This window comes from Dipteris shenzhenensis, chromosome 5 (genome assembly GCF_047967505.1).
Source record: "Dipteris shenzhenensis isolate YYH24624 ecotype China chromosome 5, Dip_SZ_1.0, whole genome shotgun sequence".
Taxonomy (NCBI): Eukaryota; Viridiplantae; Streptophyta; class Polypodiopsida; order Gleicheniales; family Dipteridaceae; genus Dipteris; species Dipteris shenzhenensis.
Window position 1 is genome coordinate 2,486,663 of NC_141600.1, and position 22,150 is coordinate 2,508,812.

Consider the following 22,150-nt stretch of genomic DNA (forward strand, 5'->3'; position numbering starts at 1 on the left):
TTAAAAGAATTGGACCAGTTGCATATCGACTAGAATTGCCTCCTGATGTTAAAGTACATCCAGTCTTTCATGTCAGTAGACTGAAAGAAGTATTGGGTGCAGATGATCAAATTGTTTCTCCTCATGAGATTATAGAAGTTACAGATTTAACTTTTATTCCTCACGAACCTGAATCTATTCTTGAATTCCGTGAAAGACAGATTCGAAATCGTACTATCACAGAATACAAGATTAAGTGGAAGGATCGTGTTGAGGAGGATGCAACATGGGAGACATTACAAAACCTCCAAAGAACATTTTCCGATTTCTTACCGAACTCAGGAGTGAGTTCTTAGAGGAGGGGGAGTATGTCATGTGCACGGATCGGTATCTGACGTGTACTAGGTACACAGAACTAGCTCAGGTTAGCCTGGGGAGGCTTAGAGCTAGGCAGGCTTGATTCTCGGGTTGAGTGGCAAGGGTACGAACTATTTATAGGTCTTCGCTATTTTTGGCGCCGGGGCCCGAGTCTATAAAAGAGGCCTAGGGGGTTCAGTTCTCAGTGTGCAGTTGGGAGCAAGTCTCGTTCCCAGGTGCTAGGTCTGATCCTGGATTGTGTCGCGGACGCGCGCCTGCATCTTAGCGTAGCCCAAGGCCCAGTGGCAGATCCAGGGCTTCACAGCGCCACCTGGTGGTATGGGACACCAGGCTGGTTAGGATCTGATTGGGAGTTCGTGCCAGTAGCTCAGCTCGTGGCTCGGGGGGACATCTTCTGATTCGGGATCACGTCCCGTAGATGTCACGGTTGGGTGGTGAGCAGCCTGCTCAGTTCTGATGTTGTGTGTGGTTATTTTGCAGATCAGGGGTTTCAGGAGTGCTGGGATGTGTCACATGCCCTCATTTCACATCTTCTGGAGCAGCACTTCAGCCAACAGATAGGAGCAGCACTAGACCTACCTTGGGCCTATATCCAGGAGGTGAGGGAGGTACAGAGAGGCTGCAGACTAAGTGGAGAAGGGCTGCCCACCTAGGCTGGTTTCCAGACAGCAAGGTGGAGAGAATCACTCTAGACAGAGAGTCTACATTTGCTCGAGGTGGAGCACGCGGGCTCGGAGATCTAGAAGTGCTTGACATCTAGTAGGAGAGCCTTTTGTTATTGTATCTTGTCCTACTATGTGGACAGACAAAAATATAAAGAGTTGCTTCTATATTTGATTCTGAGCATTGTCTATTTACTAGCTTGCACATCTATGCACATTAAGTTAAGAAGTATATGATTCCACACCCCACACATCACACTGTGTGAGCTCCTAGGCATTACTATCAGTCTTCCGCTCTGTGTACCCTCTGTTGGGTAATTTCTAACATGGTATTAGAGCCCAAGTAGGAGGCTCACAGGTGTGGGAGCCTGAAGGCAGGGACCTTGCTGAAGGACGACCCTGATTCACAAGCTCTTGGGAATCGACTTCCACGACTTGAGGACAATGCCCTTGCGAGAAGGAGGGTGACTCGGGTTCAGTCAGGCTCAGAGTTCTGGTCTACTGAAAATTAAGTTTGGTTGACTTTGTTGTGTGGTATAACAGCAGAGATGTCGACCAGCTACAGCCTCTTCAGCCCCTGCTCTCCCTTCCTCCTCCCCAGTTTTCTCTCATTCACTATCCCTAACTTCTGAGAGACTGGGAAACTGGACGGGACCAACTACCCGATGGAAGGTGAAGATCCGGAGTCATTAAGTGGCTCTCGAAAGCTATGGAAATTGACAACAAGAGTGGAGGCGAAGCCGAAGAACACGGTGCACAGGCAAGGGAAGATACTCATGGCAGTAGACAGAGAGGATCTCGAAGCTTGGGAAGACAGAGATGCTCTGGCCCTAGCAGTAATCATAGGGACTACGACAGACTCTGTGCTCCCTCATATCCAGATGGCCAAGACGTCAGTATAAGCGTGAGTCACTCTGAAGGATCTGTACGAGAGAGACAATACCTCCCGGATTTTGCTTCTTCAGCATCAACTCTACAATCTTGATATGGAAGGAGATACGGTACATAGCCACTTGACGAAGATCAAGGTGGTTAGGGATTAACTGGCATCAGTTGGTCAGAAGGTGGACTCGTGCCATTTGGCCTTGATGGTACTGAGGAGGCTACCTCAGAGTTTTAAGACCTTTGTTACGACCGTGACAGCAGGACAGAGGACCAAACCTCTGACGTTTGAGGAGTTAGGTCCATTACTGCTACAAGAGGAATCTAGGGAGAAGCTCTACAACGACGACAAAGACGACAAGGCGCTATTGGCGAAGGATTACACTGGCAAAGGTAAGGGCAAGCCTAACAGTGGCAAGTCCAAGAAAGACGACTCTGATGACGAGGATACTTCCAAAAGGAAGCAGAAGAAGAAGTGCTTCTACTGTGATACGCCAGGACATTTTGCAAAGGACTGCAGAAAGAAGAAGGCGGATCAGAAAAACAAAAGGAAGGAGTCCGCCAACTCAGATTCAGAGGCAAATACAAAGGCCAAAGCAAATGTGGTAATTGAAGAGTTGTTCCTGGTGACATCACCATGTGTTACCAAGGTCAGATATGTTGACCAAGAAACCACAGTGAGGATGTCTGACATAGAGATGTGGGTCGACGAGGAGTCAGATGCCTTTGTGAAGGTGAAGGACAGCATGGAGCGCTTGGTACCTTCCAAGTGCGTGGCTATTGACACTGACACGAGAGTGGGTTCTATGAAGGGCCCTAGGGTCTCATGGTCAGACGGATGCTGTACTTCAGAAGGGGACAGTATAGGATTACATAGGCTTTTGGTGGATGCCTCCATGAGGTGGATAGTTTGCTGTCAGAGCAAGCACACACGCAATACGACGGTCTGGTATGTACTTGATGTTCTGCATTTGAGCCTTTATAGCATGCTGTGGAGAGACCTTGCTCTTCATTTGTCTCAGGTGATGCGAGATTGGAAGGACTTGGCCTTCTTCGAAGGCAGAAGGGGAAGTATTGGTGCTTCTTCAAATCTCGGACGCAGATTGCTGGAAGGTTGCAGACCTTGCCAAAGGAAGGATGGGTTGAGACAGACCCTCAAAGCATGGTGCCTGGAAGACTCCAGGTTGTTCACTCATTATGAGGGGGACAACTGGAAAATCATGACGGCTAGATTGCTCCAGTTCGAAGGCGGGAACGTGATTGAAGGTGGTGGTGCCAGGAGGTGCTACCAAAGATGGACCTGTGTACCAGGATGGTGTGCGGAAGCAGAACCAAACCTGATGGAGTAGGAGCCACTGGATGAAAAGCCAAGAAAAGATTTCAACATCGAAAAGTTTCACATGACTACAACCAAGGAGTTACTGGAGCATCATCATCAACGTGTTGGCATTGGGCCTGGATGTGTCGGTGAGAGGGGGTGTTGGAATGATCACCTCCCCATCTGTAAGCCCCCATATGAGGAGAGCATGGGGGAGGTAGACCTAGGGAGAATGGGGCTGCCACATGGGCAGCACATGAGCTGTCATGTGGGCAGCACAAAGCTATGGAATCCAGGTGCCAAGGAAGGGCCTGGCAGAGGCTGTACAATGGCGAAACAGGGCACAATTGGAGGTGCAGCATGGCAGCCTGCTTGGGCACCTGCTTGGGCAGGCTTGTGCGCAGGGTTAGTAGCAGGTCCTGAACATGGCGCGGACCTGTACGGCTGCAGTACGACTGCATGGCGGGGGTCTATGGGCAGGTATGCAGCCTGCAACAGGGTCTCCAGCAGCAACAAAAGGGCAGCCTCGCAGCAGCCCAAAAGGGCCTGGCTAGGGCCCTTATACAGGGCTGGTTGGACCAGCCAACCAGGTCGGCCAGCAAGCAGACTGGTCGGCCAGGATGAGGCTGGCTGGTTGGTCCATTCAAGGGGGCCTTGTGCCCTATAAAAGGAGGGCTTCCATGCCCTCATTTCACATCTTCTGGAGCAGCACTTCAGCCAACAGATAGGAGCAGCACTAGACCTACCTTGGGCCTATATCCAGGAGGTGAAGGAGGTACAAAGAAGCTACAGACTAAGTTGAGAAGGGCTGCCCACCTAGGCTGGTTTCCAGACAGCAAGGTGGAGAGGATCACTCTAGATAGAGTCTACATTTGCTCAAGGTAGAGCACGCGGGCTAAGAGATCTAGAAGTGCTTGACATCTAGTAGGAGAACCTTTTGTTATTGTATTCTGTACTACTATGTGGACGGACGGAAATATAAAGAGTTGCTTCCATATTTGTTTCTGAGCATTGTCTATTACAAGATCTTTGCATTTTCATTGACCCATTTATAGTCCTTCCATTCAGGAGAAACCTCCTAATGGGCCCCTTCATTTTAAGGTCCCCCACTCAAACACTTCAGACTAGATGCCTGCTCCTATTGTATCTCTTCTGTTACTTAAATTATTGAACTCCTGGGGATGTAATATTATGCCAGGAACACGCATAATTCAGATCGCTGCCTTTCCCTTCTCACAAGGCCTATACATTTAAAGCGTATGTGCCATCAAGAGTCTGGTCTAATGGTAAGGCAACAATCATCACAAGCAAGCAAGCTATTAATAGCAATCGGTTACCTTTCCGCCCACAATCAGGGGGGAGGAAGGGGGGAAGAGCAGCTGCTAAAATGTTTAAAACTTGGAACTGTCTGGAAGACCAAAGATTGAGAATTTGAAAAAAAAAACTGGAAATCTCTCATGCGTCCCCTGAGTATTGCAACAGATGAGCTAAACACACCTAAAAACGAAATATGGATGTCTGAGACATTGGTGATGTCATACAAAATCACCACGAATTGCCCAATTGTACATGGTTAAATCCAAAAAATTTTGAAACAAGAAATATCCACATCTCAAAATAAGCTCGCTCACCTCACATGGGTTGTCTCTTCCTTTGCAGATAAATGTGATTTGATGCATCAGTAACCAACAAGAATGCAATTCAAAGGATTTGTGCACCACCTTGAAAAAGGAAGCTACCTTGGTTGTTCCAAAAAACAAAAGGCAGATAGCCTGTGAAAAGAACTTAGGACTGAAGGAGGTTTTGACAATTTAACTCAGTGTAGTTATGAATCAGCTCGGGAAGATTTGTCAAAGAAGGCAAAGCGCACACACACACACACCCTTTGTAAGACTAGAATATATCCAATCATACAAATTTAAAATTTTTGTTGTTCTAAAGTCTAAAAATCTACACAGAAAATAAAAGAGAAAACGAAAGAGAAGAAAAAAGAGGTAACAATTTTTTTTGAAAAACAAAAGAAAGACATACTTAGCAAGCAAAGCAACACTTATGTCATCATCAGTGGCCAAGCATAAGCAGTTATACTGGGTTTCTAAAGACCCGCGGACTCTCTTGGGAATTATTTAAAACATTATGTACCACTTCATACAAAGATGCAAAATTACATTCCTAACTTACTCAATCAAGCTCTCTTTTGAAACTAAAAGAAAAACGGGCTATTCAGCTCCCCGCTTTGTGTTTTCAGCTTATGTTCAATCATTCTAAACATGCATGAGGCCCATACACCATAGATAAAAGACTTCATATCTAAGATGGTGCGTACTTTCTTCATTATTTTTCTTGGATTATACCTCGTGTATTAGTAAAGTGATAAAATTACTACATTGAGTGATAAAAGACTCCTTAGTTATACAAAGGCAGGAAAATCTATGTATGTATGTTAGCTGTACACATACATACACACTTCTTTTTTTGTGAGAAGAATATTTTATTGCTATAAAAAAATTACATTGTGAGAAGAATATTTTATTGCTATAAAAAAATTACATTTATAGGTACTCCAAATACTACTCAACCGAAAATCTCAGTATAAGCCATATATACATCATGGTTAATCAAATGAGTCTGAAAGCAATCATAAAACGATTGCTGCAGAGATCGTTTGAAAAAAACAAAAGATGGAAAAGTAGAATCACCAAAGACTCTATGATTTCTGTCCATCCATTGAGTCCAAAGTGCCCAGTAGCGCACCCAAACAAAAAATAAATCAAAACCCTGTCTAGCTAGATGAAAACCAAATAACCAGAAGAGCCTGCCAAAAGTAACAGTAGGAAATCTCGCTCGAAGCCCCTGACGAATGAGAGCGAGGAAATCACAAGTATGTGGACAATGCCAGAAAATGTGAGGCACAAATTCAGCAGAATGTAGACATCGGTGGCAAATAGCCGAGGCAATATGTCTATGCGCGAGTAATTGCCCAGATGGAAAAATGCCAAGTAGGACTCGCCAAAGGAAAACCTGTTGCCGAAGAGGGACTTTATAATGCCAAAGGAGACACAGCCGCTTTCTCCACCACTTTGATGGGCGATCCATATGCCAAACAGAATTGGCTCTGTCAGAAACCCAAGACGGAGGTAACAACACTTTATACGGAGAAGACACTGTGATATGTGACAGCTTCAAAGGACGGGCTGAAGAAGAGGAAGAATGGAGAGTCCAATCCTCAAGCCTATCCTGAAGTTCCAAACGAGGTACCAGCAAGAAAGGTTGAAGCATTTCTGAAATTTTGTGTCATAAAGGACGATAATGAGCTCCCAAACCATACTTGCTAGCAGCCGCAGAAAAAGATAAAAGAGTGCCATCATCCTGAACTACATCCGCCACAGAAGAAATACCTTTGAAAGATATAAAATAAGAACGCTTGGGTTCTTATATAGCCAAAGGAGGGTGGAATACTTTGGACCAATAAATATTCTCAGCCCTCGAGGAATTTCCCAACAAAGAATCCCTGCCATTCCATTCTAAGTGGGATAAAATATGCTTCCAATCAAGAAGCAAACGAGAGACAAAAGGGCAGCCTCTGATCTTGAAATAGAGCCAAGTAGAAAATCCCACTATGTAGGCTGCCAATGCCCAAAAGCAGAAGTATCAATAAGCAACAAAAGAGAGCGGATCATGAAAACCCAAGGCTGATCCCCTTGCATAAACTGCAACATCATTTTCCCCCTATGAAGCACCTCACTGATAGCTGACATTGTATAGCTTTTGTTTGTATATAATTGATGGTTCTTTTGTTTGGAAAATATACCTTTGTAAGACTAGAATATGTCCAATCATACAAATTTAGATTTTTTTTCTTTGGAAAAATATGTAAAATAATACAGGCAAGGCCATAGCAGAATCTGTTAGAATTACAGATGGAGGTTGCTTGCTATTTGCCAACACTCCTGCAGTGGAAGAATATTCCCAAGAATCACACAATCCATGGATCACATCTCTCGTAAGTGCACACAAGTATTGCTAAGGTATGAGGACAGTACCAGAGAGAGATACAGCCAAAAGAAGAAATAATAGACGTTTCGAAATGAACAGAACCGTATACAAAATATGCTCTCTCTTAAGTAAAACGTGGGCAGCACAACCCTGCCCAATTGTGACCTTGGAGTAGGCAATCTTCTGGATCCTTCTGCTGCTCTAGCTCTTCCTGCTGCGTTGCCTTCTGAAAGGCTTCAGTGGGCACTTGGAGACCTGATGCTGATTGCACATCCAACAGACATCCCTGCTGCTCTTCCTCCAGGGTGAGGATCTACAGCATACGTGAGACACTCCTCGAATGGTTGGACTGGATTGGCAAGCCTGCAGGTCCAGGAGGCGGGCCAATAAAGATTGCCATGAGGCAGAGTTGGAACACCTGTCAGCAGTAGGGCTGGCTGGTCAGGTATTTGACAGACTGGTCGGTCAGTCTGTGACATTCGGTCGGCCAGATCTGACAGGCATTTGCCCTATTGATAGGACACACCTGTACCTGCCGACAAGCCCTTGGTGGGCCCTGTACCTGCAGTCTGCCGACTAGTACATTTGGCCTAACTGCCCAGACTGCAGTTGCAGACTGCCCACCTGTTCCAGGCCTATAGGTGAACTTTGGCAGCCCTTGTTGGCTGCCCCTTCTGCTGTCCTGATGCCAGGCAGCACTAGGTTTGCTTAAGAGCGTTCGCGTACTCGTGATCAAGGAGGGTGGTACCATGGACGGTTGGTGTGACTCGCATTATACCCGTGATCCAGGATGATGGAGCTTCTGCATCAATGAGTGGGAATTGGCCCACAGTGAATGGTTGAGAGGGGATGTGGGAGTTTAAAGGTCAACTCCCCAACCATGAGCCCCCACATGAGGAGGATATGAGGGACTTGTACCAGCAGCATAGGATGGCATCTGTGGGAAGCCACATAGGCTGAGAAAGAGGAAGCCACGGTGGACTGAACAAGGGAGAAAGCGATGAGAAGGTGGCTTCCATAGGGGCAGTACTGTAGCCAGGCCACATGGGCAGCATGCAAGGGCTTACAACTGGGCTTTGAAGAAATCTCTGTAACACCTCTCCATACCGGCACCTCATGCACCTTGAAGTTGTCATCACTGACCTTGACAAAAGTCATGCAACAGCCATTGATAGCCTCTACAAGAAGACTTCCCTCTGCCAGAAAAGCTTTCACCCTCCTCTCTCAATAAGACATTGATATCCTTTACAACAAGACGTCCCCCTTTGTCTGCCACAAAGCCTTTCACTCTCAATTCTCATTACCTGAGGAATACAAGGCAAACACTGTGACCAAAACAAGCTAGTGCAGTCTGAATGAATGCACAATAAATATACATATGATTGGATCCGCTCATCCAGTTCCTTGCCTTCAAAGCAAGCCAGGTACCTCCCGGAAGCACCCAGTGTAACCCTACATATCAAGCTTCAGTGTCCCTGTACTCCTCTCACCCTGATCCTAGAAGTCCCTTCAAAGATACTTCCTACGTGCAAGTGGTGTCAGCTTGGGTCTCAGCACAACAGTCTGAGCAACAAATGGTGTGCTCCACCTTCACAAAGATTCCTGGTACCTCTGGCTCATTGCAGCATATCTCAATGTCAGACATTAAGACAGTTTCACCTAGATCTGCATACTTGATCTCAGCAACACTCAGGTCAATACCAAAAAAAGCTCTATTGTTTCTGTTACCAGGTTAGCCCCTGGTGTTGACTCCTCTGACTGTTGCTTGGACTCCTTCCTCTTTTTATGGGACTTCTTCTTTCTGCAATCCCTCACATAATGTCCAAGCTCATCACAGTACAAGTGTTTCTTCTCTTTGCTCCACCACCACAAAAATCCTCGTCGTTGTCATCAGACTTGTCATCTTTTTCATTGTTAGGATTGCCATTGCTAAGCTTTCCTTTCCCCAAGCCCTTATCCTTGCCTGGCGCAATAAAGGTTTTGTCCTTGCGACTACCTCCGTCACAGATTTTTGCCCTGGCCTCCTCCTGTACCAAACCCTGATAATTGGAATGGCAGCAGATGGGGTGATCTCACACATTCATTTGGCAGATATCTCAAAAGCAACATGGGTCAACTTTGAAGGGTCTGTATGAGAAAAATACTCTATGAGGATCCTCAACCTCTAGAATCAACTGTTCACCATGAGGATGGAGAAGGCGATGCCGTGCATGAGTACCTCACAAGAGTGAAGGTGGTAAGGGATCAATTGGCAATAGCTGGTCAGAAGGTGGACCCGCTTCAGTTGCCTATGCTCGTGTTGAATATGCTGTCAAAGAGCTTCTGAGCCTTTGTGACCAAAATGACGGCTTGGAAAGGTCAAAGCTGCTCACTTTTGAGCAGCGGAATAATCCCACTCACTTTGCCTCCCTCTCCGAAGTTTGGCAGCAGCATCTGTGAAGACATGGAATTGAAGATATATACCTTTGTAAGACTATAATATATCCAATCGTGCAAATTCAGATTTTTGTCATTCTATGACATTGGATTGAAAATCCTGGGAACCCAAAGATGCAATTGATACAAACTCTACAAACCCTACTTGACAAAGTCACACTTATCTGAATCTAGGTCACCTTCCTACGTATCTGTCCTTCAGATGTTAGAGTCAATCTCAAATTCTGCACCTCCTGAATTGAGGCCACCTTTCTTTCACCCAAAAGTCCTCTCTCCTTGACAGCACGCAGTTGTGAGTCTCCTCGGGGATCTGATACCATGTTAGAATAACAGATGGAGGTTGCCTACTGTAACCAACACCCCCGTAGCACAAGGATATTGCCAGGAATCATATTCACATCTCACTCATCATTGCTCACAGGTATTGCTAAGGTATGCGCACAATACAGGTATTGCTAAGGCATGTGCACAATACCAGAGACATATACACTGTACAGCCAAAAGAAGATATAATAGATGTTCCAAAAAGGACAGAACCAAATACAAAATATGCCCTCACTCAAAAGTACAATGTGGACAGCATAACGCTGCATTGCTTGTGACCTTCGAGTCTGAATCCTTCTGCTGCTCTAGTTCCTCCTGCTGATAGGCTTCAGTGGCTCTTGGAGACTCGATGATATAGCAGATCCAACAGACCTCCCTGCTGCTCTTCTTCCTGGGTGAGGATCTGTAGCAAAAGTGAGGCACTCTTTGAATGCTTGCACCCCACTAGGCCTAGTAATGCCCCTCAGATCTGGTTTACCAAATCTAGCAGACTGACTGACCAGTCTGTCAAATACCCAACCCGCCAGCCCTACTGCTGACTGTTTCGGCCAACACAGCCACACGGCAAGCTGCTATTGGTCCCCCTCCTGCACCTTCAGTCTGCCGATCAGCAGACTCTGCACCAGCCGCTCGCACTCTTACCTGCCAACTAGCCCTGGTGGGCCCTGTGTCTGCAATCTGCAGACCAGTAAATCTGCGCTAACTGCCCCAGACTGCTATTGCAGACTGCCAACCTGTTGCAACTTGCAGGCGCTCTTGTTGGCTGACTCTTTTGCTGGCCCTGATGCCCTCTTCATTGGACCTTGTGCCAGTCCTGCATGGGCCCTTAGATGCTGCCCATGCTTAGAGTACTGTGCACATGGCAGCCACCTTATAATCTCTTTCTTCTCTCTGCTCAGCCCCCATCGCTTCCTCTTTTTCAGTTCATGTGGCTTCCCTCAGATCCCACCTATGCTGCCGGTACAACTCCCCCATGCCCACCTCATGTGGGAGCTCACAGTTCAGAAGCTGACCTCTAAACTCTGACAGACTCGATGGGCAAAAAGCAAGGGGGATAGAAAATGCTATTGCAGAAGACACATAGCACTAGTCCTTAAGGGTCACTAGTCCTTCAGGGTTTTAGCTGGAAGCTCACGATGGGTGAGTTGAAACCGTATCCATGGGTTCACTTACAGCCAAACTTTCATCATGATACGATGCGATATGATTGTATTAAAGTCCACCTGATACCCTTCAGGATCTATGGGACTGTTGATCACTATCAACAGATAGTGATCTTTTACAACTAGTGAAAGAAAATATTATAAACTTGCTATGTGTTGAGTACTTGTTGAACCAGTTGGTGTGCTAGTTCCAGTACTTTGTTGCAGTGTTCCAAGACTTCTTTTCAGTAGCGTCCTAGCTTTTTGAAAACTAAAAATCAGCAAGGAAGTAGAGAAGAACCAAGGGGTAGGCAGATTTTTGCAAGATAACCAACACTCGTGGTCATTTACTTCTTCTGGAGGTGTGATGGAAGGGAGCAGACTGCAAAGGTACGCAGGTTTTTGCAAGGAAGTAGAGAAGAACCAAGGGGTAAGCAGGCTTTTGGAAGGTCACCAGCACTATAGCTCATTTACTTCTTCTGGAGGTGTGATGGAGGGGAGCAGACTGCAAGGGACAGACCTGTTCTGCTGGCCTGTGGGTTTCAGGAAATGCATCGCCAAAATGAACCAGCACAAATGAACAAACGGCCTGGGAATGCCAACAGAATGGCCAGAATAAATGAAGATCTTAAATGCAAGATGATGTCTCAAGCTTTCACTAGAAAGACAGGCTTCAGGGTGCAATTTGTCTCGCACCACTTTTGGTTTGTGCAAAGATGAAGCTAGAAAGAGGACTGCATAAGGGATGAAGAAAGGAAGAACCCGCCCTGAATATCATAATACTCATTCTTCTATTATATGTGGATGACATGAATCTCGTCTTAATTGATTAGAAATTCTCATGGAGGCTTAGAATGATTCCCTGAAAAGACCAGTCTGATAGTCAATGTGGATAAAACAAAGAAAATCATGTATATGGCCCTCGGAGCTTGAAACCACGCAGTCCAAACGGAGACATTGGACAGCTTCAAGTAGTAGGGACCTGTAACATAGACGGGCAAACTGCATTGAGTACAATATTGAGAAAAAAAGATGGAAGGACACAAAACAAACGCTGAGGAGCTGAATGCTGAAACATACCTTAAAGGTCCCCGATAAGTTCCAGTATGAAGTAGATCATCTAAGATGTTTTTCAATCATTTAATTGGAGGAGAAAGCTCCACCGTATGGCAATATTGGAGCTCAAAGAAGAGTGACACACAGATATTGAGTTGGCCAAGGCTTAGCCAAGCAACCGATATAATCGAGGCCTGTGATACTTAAATCCAAAGGGAAAGAAAAGATTGGACAAAAATCGCATTATGCTTTCTAGAACACTTCCTGGAAGACAAAAAAGCTTCTCTCTTTGTCGTTTGACACAAAATCCGAGTAAAAGTCCACGAGAGGGAAATCTGAAAAATCCAAGGAGACCACGCGTGTCCTTTCATTACATAAAGATAAAGAAGTTACAAGTCTACAAAATTCGCACATGAGGAAGGCAACTCGACACCTCGAAATGCGAGCCAATTCCATTGCACGGAGACAAACCTGGTTGGCCTCATAAAATTAATCCGGAATTTGAAAGGGCGCCCAAGTTTGCACTGACGCCTTCAATGCACCCTGGGCTATGAAATTCAATCGAAAGGAAGGAGGAGCAGGAAAGCCAGGAATGCAACTACTTGGAACGCAAATTGGGGGCCACAAGCACGAGAAAAGGGGGGGAAGGAAAGAAAACTGGCAACATGCTCGGATTGACCAATCGGATCGGCACGGACTTGGTTTTTCCGTGTGGTTGAAGGAGCAAATGAGCGATCGAAAGAGCAAAAACAAGATTGGCAACGAGCTACGAGGATCAAAATCGAAAAGTGAAATTGCGAGCGAAGAAACGGGGCAAGGGGAAAATGGGCACGTTACCCGACGATGACTCAACAACATTTTGCAGCGCGATACTCTGAAGAAGCTCCTGCACCTCCATAAGCCGATCACAGGCTTTTATGCAGCACAGGCAATTTTGTGGTAAGTATTGGACAACTAGTCACTAAGCTAGCAAAGGCAAAGGCAAAGGCAAAGGCAAAGGCAAAAGCACTCTCACCCCTTCGGAATATTCATTACTTTACATTTCTCCATGGACCTTCTTTCTTCTTCTTCTTCTTGTTGCTCCATTAGTTGTTCACAATATATGCTATAGCATCGACTTCACCAATGGTGGGTTCCTCGTCCACTTGTCAAGGAAAGTTAAGTCAATTTTCGTCATTGACACCCAAGGCAATGTAACCTAATTCCAATCAATAGCACTAGCAGCGGCTCGTGGCTCAAGCGGTTAAATGGTTGGGCATTTGCCTCCCTAAGGTGCCCACGTTTGATTCCCTCGAGAAACGTCATGCTACCTATCAACACAGGCCATGAGCAAATTTGCCCCTAATATTTGGCCACGTGTGTGTGATTGGGTGTGTGAGTTTAGGGGAGACTGGCTCTCTCTCTCTCTCTCTCTCTCTCTCTCTCTCTCTCTCTCTCCGTTCATGAGAAAATTCCTTCCATGTGTGGGTATGGAGGTTCATCCTCTTGCCTTTTGTGATTTCTATAATTATTTGCAGCTACGGATGCAAAGCATCTCTTTGCAGTCTTGTTGTCTACAAAACTGCTTCTCCACAAGTAAAGATGCTTTGAATGAAGCTATAAGATCAAGTATTGGTTAAGAGGCAAAGTGAATTATTGAAGTTTACGTAACATCTTCAAAAGTAGTTATTACCAAAGAGAAGTTGCAAGTTTGTTGACTTTCATGATAAATTTTCCTTCAGCTTTTTATAAAGACTATGTAATTGACCTCTATAACGCTCCTACTTTTATGTATCTATTCGATTCCTATAGCGAATATATCCACCTAGATAACTTTTTGTATTAATTAGTCTATATCCCGACTTTGCAATTAAATTTTAAGGTAAGCTATGTGCCTAAATTAAACATAAGCCCTTTGCAATGAAATATCTCGCTTCCCCCTTAGAATATCTCCTTACATCTACGATGAAATGTGTCTTTCTGTCTGGCTTCGTCCACCTCCCTCTCGACCTTCCCTTACCCCTACTCTCCCTCTCTCTAAGAAATCGATGTATTTGCTTGCTCATCTATAGTACTTATTAAAAGAGTCATCTTGCAGTGCTTCTAGTAGCCCTTGCGATGGTTACCTTTGGTTCTCCTTCGATCCTTTAGGGATCCTTTTGGATTCTTCATGTTGAGCGGCAAGGGGGTGACGAGATTGTAGACAAGCACCATGGTGGGCATTTACAAGCATAACTCTCATGAGAAGGTTGTCACTTTTAGGAGGGAGAGGGAGATAAAGGCCCATGGGGGGAGAGGGGGAAGCAAGAGAGGGAGAGGGAGAGAAAGAAGGCTGACCGAGGGAAGAGAGGGGGAGGCGACAAAAGGGAGAAGCGGGACGAAGAGAGGGGTGGAAGGAGAGGACATCTATATATATATATATGCATGCATGCATGTATGTATGTATGTATGTATGTATGTACACGCACGTACACACACACACACACACACAGACACACACACACACACACACACACACACACACACACACACACACACATATATGTATGTATTAAGTTACATGGTTTTCTTTTTTGGTTTATAGAGTTAGTCACTTAGTTATCTATTAGTTTTCATTGATTGATTTGAATTTGTCCTTTGGTATATATAGATATATACACACACACATATATATACAAAGAGAGAGAGAGAGAGAGAGTTATATGTACATATAGATATTTATCATTTGATGTTAGCCTTCTGATCATTGGTTTCTAAGAATGGAAACCTCTTTTGATAAACAAAAATCAATTGAATATAGCCCTTAATCCATGATAAATCACGAGCATTAAACATAGTTGATAGTCGAACACTTACTGAACATGAGATATGTTGTCATATTGGAAAATACATTGGATCCAATAACTATAGTACACTCATCAAAAACTTATACATCAAAGTAAAACAGCAAAATGGCATTGGACAAGGTACGCTCTATGACGTAAAGAATGGGAAATACCTAGTATTATTCCATTGCAAAGTCAAAATACATGACAATACAAAAAACAAATGGATGTACACTAGACAAAACATCAGTGAGTGTGAATTTTGCTATACATAATTGTGACATGGATAACAACTGGGGAGATGCATTCTAAACCGTCCTTCCTAGTGTAAATAAATTGTTCTAACAAAATGCTATGTTGGATGGTGGCAACTTAGTATCTCTCCTTTAATTAATGATGACAAATTTCACAAAGTTCGACAATTATATTGGGGTAGATGACAAATTTCACAAACTTCGACAATTATATTGGGGTATTTATATCAACAACATTATTTCGATTGATACTTGGATTTTTGGAAATTTTTATAAAGACAATACTAGAAAAAGAAACACAAATCTTACTAACTTCATAGAGGCATCCTCTACTCATCAGAAAGGCAATTGATTTTTTTGAAAAAATCATAATCAAACCATTAAACTAAAACAATTACAGATGGATGTAGTGTTATGGTTCGCATGCGAATTTGATCTCTTAGGGGTATGATACAACTTTGCTGACCCCTTCCCCAGCTGCCCAAGCATTCATAGTCATCATATCAGGCCTAGAGTTTCATAGGAAAGTCCAAAAGCTTGACGTATATACTATAAAAATAAGCCCAAATATCCTCAGTTGCTACTGGCTCAACTTACAATAGAAGAGTGGCACAAACTATGACACTTAAATCACACAAATAAAAAAGTTTCACTCATACAAGTGGTGCAAATTCAAAATCAAATTGAGGAGTTGATGATCCAAGATGAAAAACAACATAAGTACAATTCCAGTTAATGAAAAGGTTGTTTGAAATCCATGGAGTAGAAGGATGTGTCTTCTAATCTTCTAAGGAAAGAGAGACTATTTGGAGACATATCTTCTGGCACAGTGGGCACTCATAGTTGATGGCCATGGATGATCTCACTCAAGAAGAAAGAGATATTATTACACAAAGACACCATACTCTACCACATCTCGATAGCTCACGCCACTAAAGCCTTAACCCTGCTAGACACATCACTTTTTACAAGGATGACTAGAAGAGAACACCTTTTTGCCCAAAGGCGGCATATTATGGCAAGGGATATTGGAAAGCCCGTGGAGTCATAGGAGGAAAATTCAAAACAAAGAAAATCACTCCCCCTTCATCAGCTATAACTTATGTCATGGATATAGGTTCCCCAGTTCAGTCCTCGAGCATTGGGGAGTGGGCGTTCGAGGGGTATTATTAAAACTCCTTATCTGTAAATTGTATGGATTTAAAATGACCCCTTTTCCTATACAAAATTTTTAGCTTTTCAATGCACCCTAATTTTAAAAACCCCTTCTGTAAGTGTAATAATGTTTTTAAAAATGTACCTTTGAAAACCTCTTCTATTGAGCCCATGTGCTATATTTACATATGCTAGTCTTGGGATGTTTAGGTCTTCAATCTTCAAATGAATGAGATGCTTCCAAGGGAATCATTTGCATAAAACTTGGAACTTGAAAATTGTATAAAACTTGGAACTTGAAAATTGTATAAAACTTGGAACTGGCAAATCATTTGTATAAAACTTGGCTGACCAGTCTATCACCCAGCTAGATGTATACCTACTCCAACGTGGAGGTGTAGTTCTACTAAGCTTGTGTTGATTATGTACAGCCTCTCTTGATAGATTGGCTAACCAGCTGCTGTTGTCACCCAACTAGGTCTGTACCTACTACCAATGTGGAGGTGTTGTACTATTAAGCTTGTGTTGATTATGTATAGCCTCTCTATTGACAAACTATTGGCCTGATGAGCTATTGTTTTCACAACCTATGTCCAAAGGCCTATAAATGACCCTAGCCCCCCACTAGTTGATTCTATTATGCTGATCCTACACTAGCCCCAAGGCCCCATGTATGACTCAACTATTCCAACCCCATCGTCTACCCTAAATTTTGTAGACTCTCATTCCTTAATGAACCTAGGTGGCCCAATGGGATGCCACAAAAAACATAACGAAGGATTCTGATCTATTGCTCATTTGGCATCTATCTTACTACTACCCACATGGTAGCATCATTTCTTCCCCCTATTGGTCCATCTCTCCACATTCATATGTAGTTGTCAAGGCCCTGAGCTCTCCTCATTTGGGGGGTCATAGCTGGGGCATTGATCCTATGCCTCCAACAACCCCCACTTAATGACACACTGCAGCCTGACAATAGCTTTGTCAAAGAACTGCTCTAGTAGCTCCTGTGTAGAAGCTCTTAGGAACAAGTCAAGATGTCTTTTTTATTTGGTAATGTATCCCATAGTATCTCCAAGGAGCTTCATCCCTCATGAACAAGCAGACCCAATATGGAATACTGTCATAATTTTTTGTCCAAGTCACAAACACTCAGGTGTCTTTACTATCCCAAGTCACCAACATAACCACCCCTCAAAAGATAAGGACTGACCAAAACCTACAAGGTACCAAAGATACTAGGTTTATTTCAACTTAACATACAACAATGCCATCTGCATCCTAGATCTCGATTCCTTGCACAATGGCTTGCGTCCACGTTGATCCCCACTACTAGGAGCCTCTAGCTAGCTCTAGAGTGAATTTGTCACCCATTGACCTTCCATAGGTACTATTATCTATTTTTTGACCTTTAAGATCCCTCATCTCTAACATAAAGGCATTGACAAGATCATCCTTTCATATTTCTCTAATATCCTACAATTTGGCTTGTTTGGAGAAGCCTTTTGATCACCCTCATCGATCAATAACTCAAACTTGTCAAAGTCTTTGTCGATAATCTCAAGGGCAATCTTACAAGAAGGATTGAAAGCCTCCACAATGAGAGATCCCCCTCTAGTTGTACAAAAAGCTTTCACCTTCCAGTTTCCATCCAATTGAGAGAACCTATACAAAGACTCATTCAAAACCAATCTACAATAAATATAGAACGATTCTCATGTGTCACCCATGTGGTATCCATTTTGTTGCCTACATGGAAGCCTCATTCCTTTGCCTTATTGGCCCATCTATCCACATTCATATGTAGGTGTAAAGACCTAGAGCTCTCCTCATTTAGGGGCTCACAAGTGGGGCATTGCTCTATATCTCTGACATATAGTGGGTGCAAAGAAAAATTGGGAAATGATGAAAATTCAAGCAACAAGGGGAATAGACACCCTCGATGAGGAAGCCATTCATACTTTTCCTACCCTTGATTACTAATACTTGCTTTAGAGTCAATCATTCTAGGATGTACATTGATTTATTCCATTTGGAAGTGCATCAAGAGCTCTCATGTTGTAGGCTTTGATGTAGAGCACTCCATGGGCATCACTAAATGATCAAGGATCCGTAAAATTGAGAAATGCAGTCACTTTTGCTCACTCTTGCAAATTCTATCCGTTTGAGTAAGAATAGCATCCCATGGTGTTTTTGTCAAAGTTCTTAGGATGCAAGTGCATTATGTGGGGCTTGATAATTGTGATTCTCCAAGCCATTTAAAAGATCATAATTGAAATGGATTCCTTCCACTCTTTGTGTGGAATCTCTTGCATTTCTCTTACCCCTCAACACCCTTATTTTAATAAGCCACATTTGTCTTATTCCTTACTATTATAACCAGATCCCTATTTTCTTGGTCACATCTAGGGCAATGCATGGTGTTCCTTTAGTGCTTATGCTAGTAAGAACATCCCAATTCAAATAGCAACCATGATGTATCAAATGATGTGTGTACATCCCATCCAACCCTAGCAAACTGATGATTATTGTGGATGATGTCTTAGATTCAATCTCCTATCTCATTCCATATATTTAAAAACCACTATACATAGTTCTAAGTTTCATTGAATAGTAACAAACATTAATTTTCCTATCTTTCCTTGGTCATCTTCCCATATTTCCAAACTCTAGTCCAAGGTACAAGAGAAAAATCAAGTGGCTCCAAGGCCAAATTACTATCTTCTTTACATCTCTTTTATTTTGCTATATTTTTGTGGTCATCTTCCCATATTTCCAAACTCTAGTCCAAGCTACAAGAGAAGGATCAAGTGGCTCCAAGGCCAAACTACTTCTATCTATAGTCTTAATTCTATTTTACCTAGAAAAATCTCTTTCGCACAATATTGTACTAGCAAGGGTAGCTAAAATTGTTTGCCATCATTGCATAACTATTCATGTCCACTAGATACGAAAGACTTCATGCTTTAGGAATATGTTTATTAGCCCCAAATGCATGCAATTGCTTCACATATTCTTCTTCATATAATTCTTTCTTTGTAGCTGGATAGTCCTCATTACAGAATTTATCAAGAAAATTTCATAGCTCATCTACTCCTTCGGCTCATCTACTCCTCACGTAGCTCCTCTACTCCTTTAGCTACCTCAAGCAAGACATTCATCTCCTTCTCATACCTTTGTGCCTCCAATCGCACTTTGTCTCCTTCTCACGCCTCTTCTTCTTCTCAAGCCTCTATGCCTCCATCTGCACAACTCCTCTACTCCTTCAGTCGCCTCAAGCTCCCTTCTTGGTAGCTCGTGCTCTATTAGGTAGCCCCCTCTTGAGCAACCTCTTCATGCTGGCGGCTTCTTAGTCACCTCCTTGTTTCCTATTCACGATGCCACCACTACTCTAATTCAATGCTCCAACCCCTGGCCTTAGGTTGCACTGCCAATCAACTTGCCTCAACTCCAGGAAGTAGCTTTAAGGTCATAGGGGGGGTCTTTATCCCTTTCCTAACCCTTAGTGGGGTTGAATGCCTACCCTAGCTAGGGGTTTAGTCTTAGTCAAGGTTAGCTATAGATATGGCTTGCATGGAATGGCTAAGCCTATCTTCTTCTTCTTCTTCTTCTTCTTCTTCTTAGAAATCCCCCTAAAACTTAGCAACCTCAACCAAGAAGACTCAATATGCTATAGTGGTAGCCATGACACCCTCTCTATATGCAAAATCAATCCATTTTTGGGCAAAAAACTCTCCACAAGGAGGTTTGAATCAACCCATTATTGGGCACAATGAGCAAATCTTTTATTTAGAGCAAAACGGGTAAGAGTGTTGATGTTAACCACATTGGTTAACAAAGGTGTCATTTTGGCATCATGATGTTTTTGCAAATCTAATAGGATCAGGGAGTAGAATGTATAGGTGATTATGTCTTAGAGGTAGATAGGCCGAAGTGACTTGTAAAAAGAGAGAAGAGAGAGAGTGGAAGTAAGAGAATAGGGTTGAACCTCCCTTCAAGCTGTAAGATATATATAAGACCAAAAGTTTGACTTTGGTCTTCACTTGTTGTTTGGACAAGTTGGAATACAAGCTCTCATTTCTCTCAACGAGTTGTTTTGAGTGTTCTCTTGTTTCCAGTGTAGTGCCCTTGTGATTCCCACTCCCTCTTTCTCACCCTTCCCCTTCATCCTCCTCTCTTCCCCTTCTCTCTCTCTCCATCTCTCCTTCCCTTTTATTCTTCATGCAATCACATTGCAACAAATCGGAAGTTGCCAGAGGAGTGACACTAGTGGTTAACAAGCCTTTGCATTGCTCCCAACCAGGAGTCAAGTGGGGTAGAGCTCACCGGCGTATCGGCAACATCCCCACAAGATTTGAGTCACAGTTATACATTTTTGGTGCTGTTGCTAGGGATAGCCAGGTACGCTTTTGCATTGTGTTTTGTCTGCTTCCATTATATACCCATTACTTAATGCTTTCTAGCTTAACTAGGAGTGTTGGTTTTGGAGAATAGGGAGAGGTTGGGAAGAAAAACTTTTTTTTTTTGTCTAGCATTTGAGGTGATTGTGAGTTGTTTCTGGTGTTTTGTGTTGTCAAATCATAGTAGAAGCCAGTTTAGATAATTGCTAAGGTGTTTGTGCAATCAAATCCCAAGAAATAGGTTGAGGAATGATGATTTTGGGTGAATTTTGAGCTCTTTGGAAGACTAAAATTGTCGCATAATAGAAAACTTTCTATTTTCACCCAAAATGTGTTTTTTGTTTGCAATAGGTAGTATAGAGCCCCTAGAAGCTCACAAAAGAAACTCAAAATTGGCTGAAAATCGTCAAACTCCCATCAACAAGCTGCATGGAATAGAGACATTGCAATATCCTTAACACAACGCCACGTTGCATTAGTGCTAACCCGATGCCATGTCACATTATGATATAATCCCACATAGCATTAGCTTACCTAACTTTGACACATCCCATCAACTACTTGTTTGCATTTAATGCACATTTAATGATGTTAGCCACCTACCCATGTTGTAATAAAGAAGTCAACCCTCGTTGTAATAACTGTAACAAAGCGCCAGTGCATTAGCATAACATAGCATCCGATGCGATATATGTAACACGACATCGAGGCATACCGCAATGTGATAGATGCAGCAATAACTTTAACGTAGCATCATGTAGGGTAGTACGTTGCATTAGCCACATCGACATCGCAGCACGTTGCATTATCCATAATGTAGTGTCCTTCACAAGCTGCCTATAGGGGTTGTAGTAAATCATCTGGATTGTGCATCTCTTTGACCTACATGCACCTGAGGTCGGATAGGGTCCTTGGAATAGAATCTAAACCCAAAGATAGCACTTTTGACAATGTTCTAACTAGTTATCTACCTAGCTTCACATATGTCCATTTTGGAGCTTCAGTCCTTAGCACCTATTCTGTGCACATACCACCCCAAGAGGACACATCTAGCTTCAAAGACTCATGAGTGTATATAGAGACATGGGTGAGCCAAACAACCTTAGTGCCTCGAAGGCTCCAAGCTCAAACTCAATACCACCTCTCCCCTACTTCCTCTGTAGTAGCAGCCTGAGTACGGGTACCTTTGCCAATATGATGGGAAGATGCGGAGGACTATCAGAGTCCTCATACATGATATACCCATTTGCTCAGACATGATATACCCATTTGCTCGGTAGAACAGGGATCAGAACGAGCCCCAAAAACCCCCAGTTTCCACCCCACCTGTGGTGTTGGAATCCACATTCAGGGAACCAAAT

General features: G+C 43.4%; 1 protein-coding gene across 3 annotated transcripts in view; it reads right to left on the reverse strand.

Annotated features, from left to right (window-relative positions):
* The window catches only part of LOC147901489 (uncharacterized), a 69,959-nt gene extending 56,706 nt beyond the window's left edge, over window positions 1-13,253 (reverse strand). For 2 of the 3 annotated variants that reach the window (XM_087375010.1, XM_087375008.1), the window contains exons 1-2: window positions 13,189-13,253; window positions 13,011-13,085 (exon numbers count right to left, since the gene is read on the reverse strand). The gene's annotated coding sequence lies outside the window, so the exon portion shown is untranslated. Of the gene's footprint in view, window positions 1-12,197; window positions 12,283-13,010; window positions 13,086-13,188 lie in introns of those variants that run through there. The other variant, XM_087375009.1, reaches the window with a different exon arrangement.
* Between the last annotated feature and the right edge of the window lie 8,897 nt (window positions 13,254-22,150).